This window comes from Arachis ipaensis, chromosome B01, assembly GCF_000816755.2.
Source record: "Arachis ipaensis cultivar K30076 chromosome B01, Araip1.1, whole genome shotgun sequence".
In the NCBI taxonomy this organism is placed as follows: domain Eukaryota; kingdom Viridiplantae; phylum Streptophyta; class Magnoliopsida; order Fabales; family Fabaceae; genus Arachis; species Arachis ipaensis.
This window is the reverse complement of record NC_029785.2, coordinates 84,133,485-84,144,820: the sequence shown is the minus strand read 5'-3', so window position 1 is coordinate 84,144,820 and position 11,336 is coordinate 84,133,485.

The window sequence follows — 11,336 nt, the reverse complement described above, 5'->3', positions numbered from 1 at the left end:
CTTTACCCACTTATTCATTAAATAAGCATGCATTTGTAATTCCTTCCTAAAGATGCTCTATGATTGAAAACTTGCTTCCTAGAGACTTTTAATTATGTATTTTAATTATTCTTTATTCCATTCGATGCCGTGATCTGTGTGTTAAGTGTCTCAGGCTTTATAGGGCATGAATGAGTTGGAGATTGGAAAGGAAACTTGCAAAAATGGAAGGAACACAAGAAATTGAGGAGATGACCAGCGAGAAGTGACGCGGCCGCATGGCTCACGCGACCGCGCGAAAGAGAGGAAATCGCAGTGATGCGGCCGCATGGCACACGCAACTGCGTGGATTGGAATAGCACAAGTGACGCGGAGGCGTGGACGACGCGCCCGCGTGGCAAGCAAAACGCCGAATGACGCGTCCGCATGAATGACGCGATCGCGTGACGTGCGCGATCTGCATAATCTGCAGAATTCGCTGGGGGCAATTTTGGACCCTACTTTGACCCAGTTCTTGGCCCGAAAAAGCATACTAGAGCCAGAGAACATGCAGAAACCAAAAATAACATTCATTCTACATAATTTTTAGTTTTTGATCTAGTTTTACTCCTCCTCTAGGTTTTTCTCTCTACACATTCATAATTCTTAGGATTTTATTTTCTATTGCTCTTTGCATTGGGATATTGAGAAGAGTTATTACCTCATCAAGATTTCGTCATTCTAGTTCGTTTTCTTTACTTGGCTTTACTCTTCCATGTCCTTTAATTTACTCAATTTTACTATTGGATTATTTTAGAATTCATTAATACAAGAGTTACTTTTATTTTTAATTAGTTCGTTTGAGTTTTATTTATCATGTCTTTCTTTTATTCCCTTTCCTATGTTATGAGTTCTACATTCACAATGAGCGAGTAGTTTTCTAACTTGATGGGGGTTGATTGAAAGGAACCCTTGAGTTGGGGTGCTTAAAAGAAAAATTGTAATTGGGTTTACTGTTGGAATGTTCTCTAGTCACTGACACTAATCCTTTTCAATTGAGCGGATTGGAACTTGTGAATAGAAACAGCATTCCAACTTGTTTGACTTTCCCTTACCTAGTAAGGGATAACTAAACAGAACAACCTTCAATTATCAATTAATCTTGAGAGTACTGCAACAAGAATAGGGCTTCCAACTAATCTACTCCCAGTCAAGGCTTTTATTTAAATTACTTAATTTCTCCAATTTAATTTCCTGTTTATTCAACTCAAACTCTTTTTGAAAAAATCTGATTAATAAAATAGCACACTTTTCTGCAACTCGTTGGGAGACGACCTGGGATTCATATTCCCAGTATTTTAATTTTAATTTTTGTGACAACCCTTCTAAATTGATAAGTGGATTTCTGGTTGGTTAAGAACTATACTTGCAACGCATATCTTATAACAATTCTTAATTCGCTAATTTCTGCCACGTCACATTCCCCAAGAAAAGCTTGAAAACCTGGGAAGATGTAATGAATAGATTCTTAACAAGGTTCTACCCTCCACAAAAAGTAAACAGGCTAAGAACTAAAGTGCAGACATTCAGACAGCAGGATGGTGAGACTCTTTATGAAGCTTGGGAGAGATTCAAAGATTTGACAAGGAAATGCCCCTGATATGTTTAATGAGTGGGTGCAACTTCATATCTTTTATGAAGGGCTGAATTGTGAATCAATGAAAGTCATAGACCACTCATCTGAAGGGTCCCTTAACAAGAAAAAGACCATTGAAGAAGCCATTGATGTTATAGAGATAGTGGCTGACAATGAGTATTTCTATGCCTCGGACAGAAGCAACAACAGGGGAGTCTTGGAATTAAACCATATGGATGCAATCCTGGCCCATAATAAGATGATCACCAAGCAACTGGCTGAATTGACCAAGCAAATTGAGAAGAATTAGACTGTAGCTATCCACACTCAATCATCACCTCAAGGAGATTTGGACACAGAAGAAGGAGTTAACTGGGAGGAAGCTAATTATCTTGGAAATTCATCTAGGCAAGCTAATGATCCATACTTTAAAACTTATAACTCTGGTTGGAGGAACTACCCAAACTTTGGGTGGGGGAACCAACAAAACCAAGGCCAAGACCACAGACCCCATAATCCCAACCAGTATAAAAACTCCACTCACCAAAACTCCAACCAAAAACCATACCAGACCACACAAAGCACCTATTCACAGCCACCATACCAAAGCCACAATAACCACTCTCAACACCCCAATTTTAACCAACCATCACCACATGATAAAGACAGAATGGCCAAAATGGAAGTTATGCTTGCAAACCTTTGCAAGGAGTCTAAAGACATGAAAAAGTTCAGCGAAGAAGTGAGAGGTAGTGTAGAAAGCCGAGGGGAGGTTCTTAAGAATCTCGAATCTCAAGTAGGACATCTTTCACAGCAGACTCTGAAGTCCACCGATAGTTTCCCAAGTGACACAGAGAAAAATCCAAGGGGGGAAATGAAGAAGGTGAAATGGGAAGAGTGTAAGGTAGTTACCCTTGCAAATGAAGAACTTCAGGAAGAAAACACAAGCAAACTAACAGAGCACAGTCAAGGAAACTCCCAAAGCAACTTGGAGAAAAAGGAACAAGGAACTGGATCTGTACAAAGGAAGGAATCAACAAGGAAGGAAATTCCAAAACCTTATGTGCCAAAGGCACCATTTCCTCAGAGACTCAGGGGAGATGAAAAAGAAAAGTCATATTCAAGATTCCTGGACATGTTTGCTCTCTTAGTGTCAACATCCCCTTCATCAAAATTCTCCAACAGATGCCCACATACATCAAGTGAATGAAAGAGCTGCTGACCAAGAAAAGAACCCTAAAAGGGGGACAAACAGTAACAATGAACAAGGAATGTAGTGCCCTCATCAAGAAGGTACTCCTGAAGAAAAAAGATACAGGAAGCTTTCATATTCTATGTGCCATAGGAGAGAAAAAAATTGACAGAGGATTTTGTGACCTAGGAGATAGCATAAATGTGATGCCTATATCTCTTATGAAGAAGTTGTAAATCAATGAACTGAGATCCACAGATGTAATCATCCAATTGGCAGATAAAACTCAGAAGCAGGCCGAAGGAGTGGTCGAAAATGTATTGGTAAAAGTAGGAAACTACTTCCTCCCCACTAACTTTGTTGTTCTGGACATGGAAGAAAGTTACCTTCATCCCATTGTTCTGGGGAGACCATTTCTAGCCACTGCTAGAGCCCTGATAGATGTGGAACAAGGAGAGTAAATCCTGAGAATACATGATGAACACCTTACCTTCCATGTTTTCAAACCTACATCTGAATCTGAGCCAGAACCTATAGAGTCAAAGGATGATCATAGCAACATGTACACAATGGAAAGTAACAGTGAATTAGCAACTAAACCCCTGAAATAGTCCTTGGTGAACAAGCAAGAATTTCAAGAGATACAGCAACCGAGAGAACTCAAGAAAGAACTGAAGCCACAAAGGTTGGAAAGAGCAGCTAACAAGAAACTCCCTGACACAATAATCACTAGAGCACTACTGAAAGAAGAGAAAAGAGTTGTGAAGAAATTTCCAAGAGGATGGAGAAATAAGAAGATTCCTGCAGAAGATTTTTCCCCTGGAAAAAAGGTGATATCAGCCCACCATCCATTAATCTCAACACAGCTTCCAACACTTCCATCTCAGTTACCCCAAGTGTTCACGGTCAAAAAGGTCCTTTCCTTGGAACATGTAGAAATCATCAAGGAGTCAAGTGGAGAAAGCTTCATTGTGAGGGGAGAAGATTTGAGGCATTACAATCCGCCCTAACAGTAAACCAACCGTCAAGCTAATGACGCTGAAGAAGCGCTCCATGGGAGGCAGCCCATGATTTAGTTTCCTTGTTTTTAATTCTTCAGTATGAATAATAATTATTGCTCTAACATGAATTCAAGCTCTCATAGACAATTTTGACAACTATCCATGACATTGAAAAGCATATGATCCAATTCTAAGTATGGTGTGCCTATAGACACACTAATATACACTTCAAAAATGATGATCATATTACTATTCTGACATGTGTTTCTTAGAATATATAGCCAAACATTAAGTTTGGTGTTATATATATTGCAAGAACAAGGCATGAGAGTCGAAGTTCTTTTGAGTTTTGAAAGTCATGAAAGTGCAACCATGTCTATAATTTTTAGTTCATGTTAGAAATAGAAAAATAAAGTGTTTCTCATGATGGCTCAACCAAAAGTGACACTAATCCCGTTAAGATCTCAATGGCGATACTTGGAGGAAGTAACACTTTGAACCATATAGCCAAACACTAAGTTTAGTGTCCTCCAAGACTATATATAAGAGCACCAAAAGGAGTCACGGTTGGTTAAACAAGCATGAGAAATGCTAGTCAAAATTTTTAACTTTAAACATTAATTGTTCTCTTGCCGCCACTTGTTAGTACTTACTTCTTTTGTCTTGTTATAATGGTTAGGTGAGCAGAAGAACTATTTAATGAAAGGGACAAGACAAGGAAGGGTAAAGCTAGCATGAAGACAAAAGTAGATCACATGGCTCGGAAGGTTGCTTCATAAGGATAAAGTTCTGCACAACCTTGGAAGAAGCCCTTAGAAGACCGACCCCACATGCCTAATAAAGAGGCAACTTTTGTCATCATTTATCTTTACATGCAAACCCTTCATTCATAACCTGGCCCAAAGAATCCTAACCATCCATTCTTCATTAAAGCTTATTATAGATGGCTTCACTTAGACCATGCATATGAATCAAAATGTTCATACTTCTTGTACTCTAAACGAATTCGGCTATTGTGTTCTCTAAAACCAAGGCCCAGAAACCGTGTTCTTTGTGCAACAAAACATCCTTGCTCACTTGCTTCTATAACACTACCTTATTTTTAAACACTTTTCTGCCGAGAGTACATCACACCAACTTCCCCTCTTCATAAACCTTCAATCCCTACTCGGCTAACCATCAAGGAAAGTATGGCATCTTCTTCAAGTTCCAAAAGAAGGAGAGGAAAGAAACCTATTACTGAGGAAGCTGGAAACGACTATGATCGATGGAAGTTCAGATCATGGTTCCACCAAATGCAACTTGGGTGGATGAATGACAAGAAGATATATCCAGAAATCCCTTTCTAGCTACCTGAGGATGGATGCCTAGAAATGAGAGCCAAGATCAGAAAGAAGAAATGGGAAGAGCTGACCTTACCAATCACCAGGATCAATGCAAACATCGTAAGAGAGTTCTATGCTAAAACTGCAAGGCTACATATGACCAAAGCCCCAACATACATGAGTTATGTACGAGGTGTGGAAGTAGACTTTAGTCCGAAAACCATTATGAAGGTCTTAGGACTACGGGTAGCACATTTTGATGAGCCAGGATACCAAGAAAGAGTGACTGGGAATCCAGATTATGATAAAATCTCTGGTGATACTTGTGTGCTGAACACTGACTAGAAGAGGGACAATCAAGGAGGGCACATGTACTTGAAAAGGGGAGATCTCATCCCTGAAGCAAAAGGTTGGTATGAGCTTATAAAGAGATCAATTATGGGGATAATGAACACCTCGGAAGTTCACAAGAAAAGAGCTGTCATGCTAGACTGTATAATGGTGGGAGGAGAGATAAAAGTTCACGAGATTATTGCAAATGATATTCAAAAGGTTGCAGAGAAGAATTCTGTAGAAGCCTGACTCCATTACCCAAGCACCATTATGAGGTTATGCATGAAGGCCAGAGTGCTAATGGAGGATGCAAACCCAACATGGCTGCATTCAGGCTTGCCTATGACCGTCGTAAGGATGATGAATGTCACAGAGGCACAACAAAGTCGAATACCACAAAGGAGGCAATGGAGAGAAGAACCATGAGAGGAAGAAGAACAAGAAGGAGAATAAGAAGAAGAGCAACAATTCCAACCACAAACCAACATGGACATGGGCCAGATGCAAGAAGCAATTGAAAGGCTATCCGAACAATACCTGAGAGTTCAAGAGAAACAAGAAGAATTCCATTCACAATACATAAGAGCTCAAGAGAGACAAGAGGAGCTTCAGTTGAGAATGATGAGCCAGCAGAGAGATGTTGAGTCAAGATCTCTAGTTATGCAAAGAGAACAAGCTTCACAATTTCATGGATTTTTCAACCAGCTGGCCCAACTTCAAGAATATAATATGAGAGCTTTCAAGGAGTTCATGACTTTTTAGGATGCAAGATATGGAGTTCAATATGATTATAACATAAATGGTCAAATCAAGCTCGACTACATTGCGGAACATCTACGTAGTATAGACCCAGCATTTCCAATTTATGATCAATACTTCAAGGAAATGAGTGACATAGAAGTAGACAAAGCAATATGCCTTGAAAATAGAGTGGAAGAGACAATAAAGAAAGTTGGATTCTGGACAAAGTTAAAGGGAAAAGGCAAGGGAGAAACTAGTAAGCAAGCAAGCGAGAAGAAGAAGAAAGACAAACAGGAAAAAAAATGAAAGGTAGACTTGCTCCTTGGTTATGCCATTCAATAAAGAAAGAACATGTCTGTTATTTGATAGTTAATTACTTTTAGTTTAAGTTAATTTTCATTCCGTTATGTTTAATTTTGCAATAAGTATGCTAGCCTAGGTGTGTGTGTTTTCACTTTAACTAGTTTAAATGCTTGTTTTGTCCCCTGAGCCTTTTCAATTTGAATAAAAGAAATGGCTGAACAGAAGTGGAATAGTGCCTTTTTAGCAAGAAGTGAAATAACAGTAAGTGGTGGTATATATGTTTGATTGTCTAGTAGCTCACTTATAACGAACAAAAAGGTAGATTGTTTCCCTTTTAGTGTAAATTAGCATGCTGTCTATGAATCTTAGCTAATAAAAGTCCTTGGATGAAAGAAAAATAAATAGAAAGAAAGAAAAAGAAATGCCAAAAGTGGCAACAAAAACAGAAGAAAGAAAAAGAATAAGGCTAGACACCAATAGCTTGGACCTTAGGAAATATGCCTGTGGTGTCTTTGTACTAGGATCTGCTTGGATGATTAGGTTCTATGGAGTGCTTTAACACTTGGTAACTTGGGTTAACTAACCCGGGAATATCAACCGAAAATCCATTATCAAGAGCAACTTAGTTACAAGGCATTTAGTAACCCAAAGAGGTGCTGGGCACCAATGTCTTAAGAGGAATTGTGAGCCAAGTGTCTGTAGTGAATTTGTGTTGAGTACATATAAGCTAAGAAACTGCTATAACACATGACACTGTGCTAAAGTTTACAGAAAAAGAAAAGAAAGAAAAGTAATCACCATGCATGAGTGAATAATAAGAGGTCATAGGAATATGTTAATTGATGCTTAAAGGAGACAGTCTATGCCTAAAAATCAATAAGAAGTGAGTTACTGCATCTTTTGCATAAAACCCCATAAACTAATAAAAATTACTTGCTGATATGAACATCACCTTCTGTTTCATTATTTCTTCTCAATAATACAGTACTTGCTCAGGGACAAGCAAGATTTAAGTTTGGTGTTCTGATGCCAGGGCATCTTAGGCTAGTTTTACTAGCCTTTTTCTTTGTTTTTAATAGGTTTTATGCACTTTCTTGAGTTATAAGTAAGCAATTGGGGTAGAAATTCCTGCATACCTAGATTCTTCTAACCATGATTAATTTGATGCTATTTCATGAGAATTATGATATAATTACTTGTGTGCTAAGAATGATGAGAATTCTCATGACTTTAGCAAGGCTTTGATGCATGTATTGTTTGATGACAGGTTAAGGAAGGCATGGAAGGAAGTTGAAGAAGGAGCCTGGAGATGATGAAAGAGGAAGCAACGTTGGTGGCCAAGTTGGACCACCAACATTGCCTCAAACGTTGGAAGAGAGGCCGAGCAATTCTCTGCATGGATTGCTGGTGCTCACGTTTGAAGAAACATTCTCAAGCCAACGTTACCCCCAACATGGTGATAAAATGATCAATTCTGGAGCTAAATGATTTTTGAGCAACGCGTATGCGTCTATGACGCATACGCATAAAAGAGAAAAATTTCTATATCCACACGCAAGCATGAGTCACGCGCACGCGTGGAATGGCAAAATTGACCATCCACGCGTCCGCGTCACCAAATGAATGTTGGAGGTCCAACGTTGCCTCAAACGTTTGCCTCCAACATCCGGGATGAAAAGCCCGGAATTTGGAAATGAAAAACTTGCATCGACGCGCACGCGTCAGTGACACATACGCGTGGATGGGAAAAATGGCAATGCACGCGTAAGCATGGTGTACGTGCACGCATGGATTGACCAACTTTAGAGGCAACGTTGCCAGTCCAACGCTGAGGCCAACGCTCCCCTACATGTTTTGAAAATTAGAAATGGGATTTTTGCATCCACGCGCATGCGCACGCGTGGATGAGAATTTTTATCCCATGGGTGCAGACGCGCCAGGCACGCGTACTCATGGGTAGCAGAATGTTGGCCCTCCAACATTGAGTCAAACTCCAATGACAGCAGAATTATCTGGTTTTTAAGGATAGCATTTGAGTCAACGTTGGCCATCAAACATTGACTCCAACTTGAAGCACTAGAACTTGCAATTCAAACAAATCTCTTCTCAACAGCAAGGGAATCCAATTTGAGCCATTTCAACTCAATTTCATCAAGGCCAAAAGCCCAATTTAGAGATTGAAGATCAATGGAAGAAAGTGTTTAAATAGTTTAGAATTTAAGTTAGAGGAGGACCTTTTTGACTGGCTTTTACTTATACTTCATTTTTGGCTTTCAGTTCATTTTAATTTCTAGAATGTATCTTTCAATTCCATTTTCCATTTTGAGAGCTATGAACAACTAAACCTCTTTCATTAGGTTAGGGAGCTCTGTGTAAATTCAATGGATCAATACTAATTTTCATTCTTCTTCTTCTTTCTTTTCTCTTGATTTTACTAGAAAGCTTTCGTTCTTCATCCAATTGGATAGTTATCTTGGGAAAGAAGCTATTCATAATTGGATTTCCTCGGAACCTTAGAAGAGGAATGAAGAGATCATGCTAGAATTGCTTTCTCATGGATTAGATTGGAGTTTGGATGGATATAGTGACATGTAATCCTACTAATATTTTGATCTATGAATTTGTGTGGTATAATCAGTGACCAAACTTCATCTCCTCCCGTGAGCATTTAAATCAAGGAATTGGGCAATTGTTCATGCTTAGAGAGATTAGATTGCCAAGGAATTGGGATCTAATCACCTAAGATTGCCAAGGAGATCAATGAATGTATTAATTGAAGAAGAGATGAAAATGAACTTGATCCGGAGAATTATCACATTTCCTGATCCCAATGAGCTTCCCCATCTCTGATTTACCAATTCTTTTATATTCTGCTTCCTTAATTTCTTGCTTAATCCCTATTCCCATTTAATTCCTTGCAATTTAAGTTTCTGTCATTTAATTTCATGCAATTTAACTTCTATCATTTAATTCTTGCAATTTAAGTTTCCCGCCAAATTTACATTCTGCAATCTCAACTCAATTTCGATTTAGCTCAACTAGAACAATTCTACAATTAACATTGATCAACCAACCAATTCCTGTGGGATTCGACCTCACTCTACAGTGAGTTTTTACTTGACGACAATCCGGTGCACTTGCCGGAAGGAAATTGTTGAGAGACAGCTTTCGAGAGAATTAGTCCTTTAAGCATAGTTGAAGCAGTTACAATCTCAATGGGCTTAGCTCAGCTTGCATGAAAGAAGTTGAGTCAAGTATGATTCACGTTAGTCAAGGCGTTAGTGTGGTTAACGTTAAGTGTAAATTCTGGTTCGAAGACGTTAGTGACATTAACTTTGTCACTAACGTCCCAACCCTCTTGAGCTACGTTAACCCCAATATTAGTGGCACTAACATGACAACTAACGTAGCCTTTTCTAACCTTTGATAATGTTAATGGTTTTAACCTTACCATTAACACTACATCCATTCTTTCTTCCACGTTAATGGCCCATGTTAGTGGTGCTAACATGGCCATTAATGTGGGTGTACTATAACTCGATGACGTTAGTAACACTAACTTTGTCACTAATGTTGCAAACCTCTTCCCCTTCTACATTAGTACCCACGTTAGTGGCACTAACGTGGCCACTAACGTGGGCCTCTTGACCATTTCCAATGTTAGTGACAAAGTTAGTGTCACTAACGTTGGCTCTTCTCTCCTTTCTCCACGTTAATACCCACGTTAGTGGCATTAACGTGGCCACTAACGTGGGTATCCTAGGCCATTTCCAACGTTAGTGACAAAGTTAGTGTCACTAACATTGGCTCCCCTTCATGCTCCACATTAATGCCCATGTTAGTGGCACAAATGTGTCCACTAACATGGGCTTATGTTGGCCTTTCTAACGTTAGTGGTGTTAACTTTGCCACTAACGTTGGAGCTTCTCTTTTCTTCCACGTTAGTTTCCACGTTAGTGGCACTAACGTGGCCATTAACGTGGGCTACAATGGCCTTCAAAGACGTTAGTGGTGTTAACTTTGCCACTAACGTTGGAGCTTCTCTTTTCTTCCACGTTAGTTTCCACGTTAGTGGCACTAACGTGGCCATTAACGTGGGCTACAATGGCCTTCAAAGACGTTAGTGGTGTTAACTTCACCACTAACGTTGTAACCTTGCTTCTCTTCTCTACTTCTTTTTTCCTGAAATTAAACAAACAAAGTGCATCAAAGCCCTACCTTATATCATGAGATTATGCATCATCTACTTTATCATTTAATTCATGCATTATTCCCATGAAATCATGTAAAATTCACAATGCTTTCTTAAATCAAGGCATGAATGAATATTCAACCAATTACTTGCTTATTGCCTAAGAAAATGCATGAAACTACCTAAAACATTCAAAAAATGGCTAGAAAAACTAGCCAAGATGCCCTAGTATCAGTATTACTCATACAAGAGTTTGATATAGAAATTAGCGACAGAAAAGGGACAGAAAATCAAGTGGCTGATCAATTGTCCTGGATTGAGCTAGTAGCAGGGACTTCTTCTCCTTTTACTGACATATCCGAATCCTTTCCAGATGAGCAACTCTATGCCATCCGGACAATACCCTGGTTTGCAGATATTGGAAACTACAAGGCTATACGTTTCATTCCTAAGGAGTTTATCAGGCAGCAAGCCTGAAAACTCATGCATGATGCAAAATATTACTTATGGGATGAGCCATATCTCTTTAAGAGATGCTCGGATGGAGTAATCCGACGCTGTGTGTCTGAAGAAGAGGCACAGAGAATCCTATGACATTGCCATGGCTTTTACTATGGAGGACACTTTGGAGGTGAGTGGATGATGGACCCCGTGG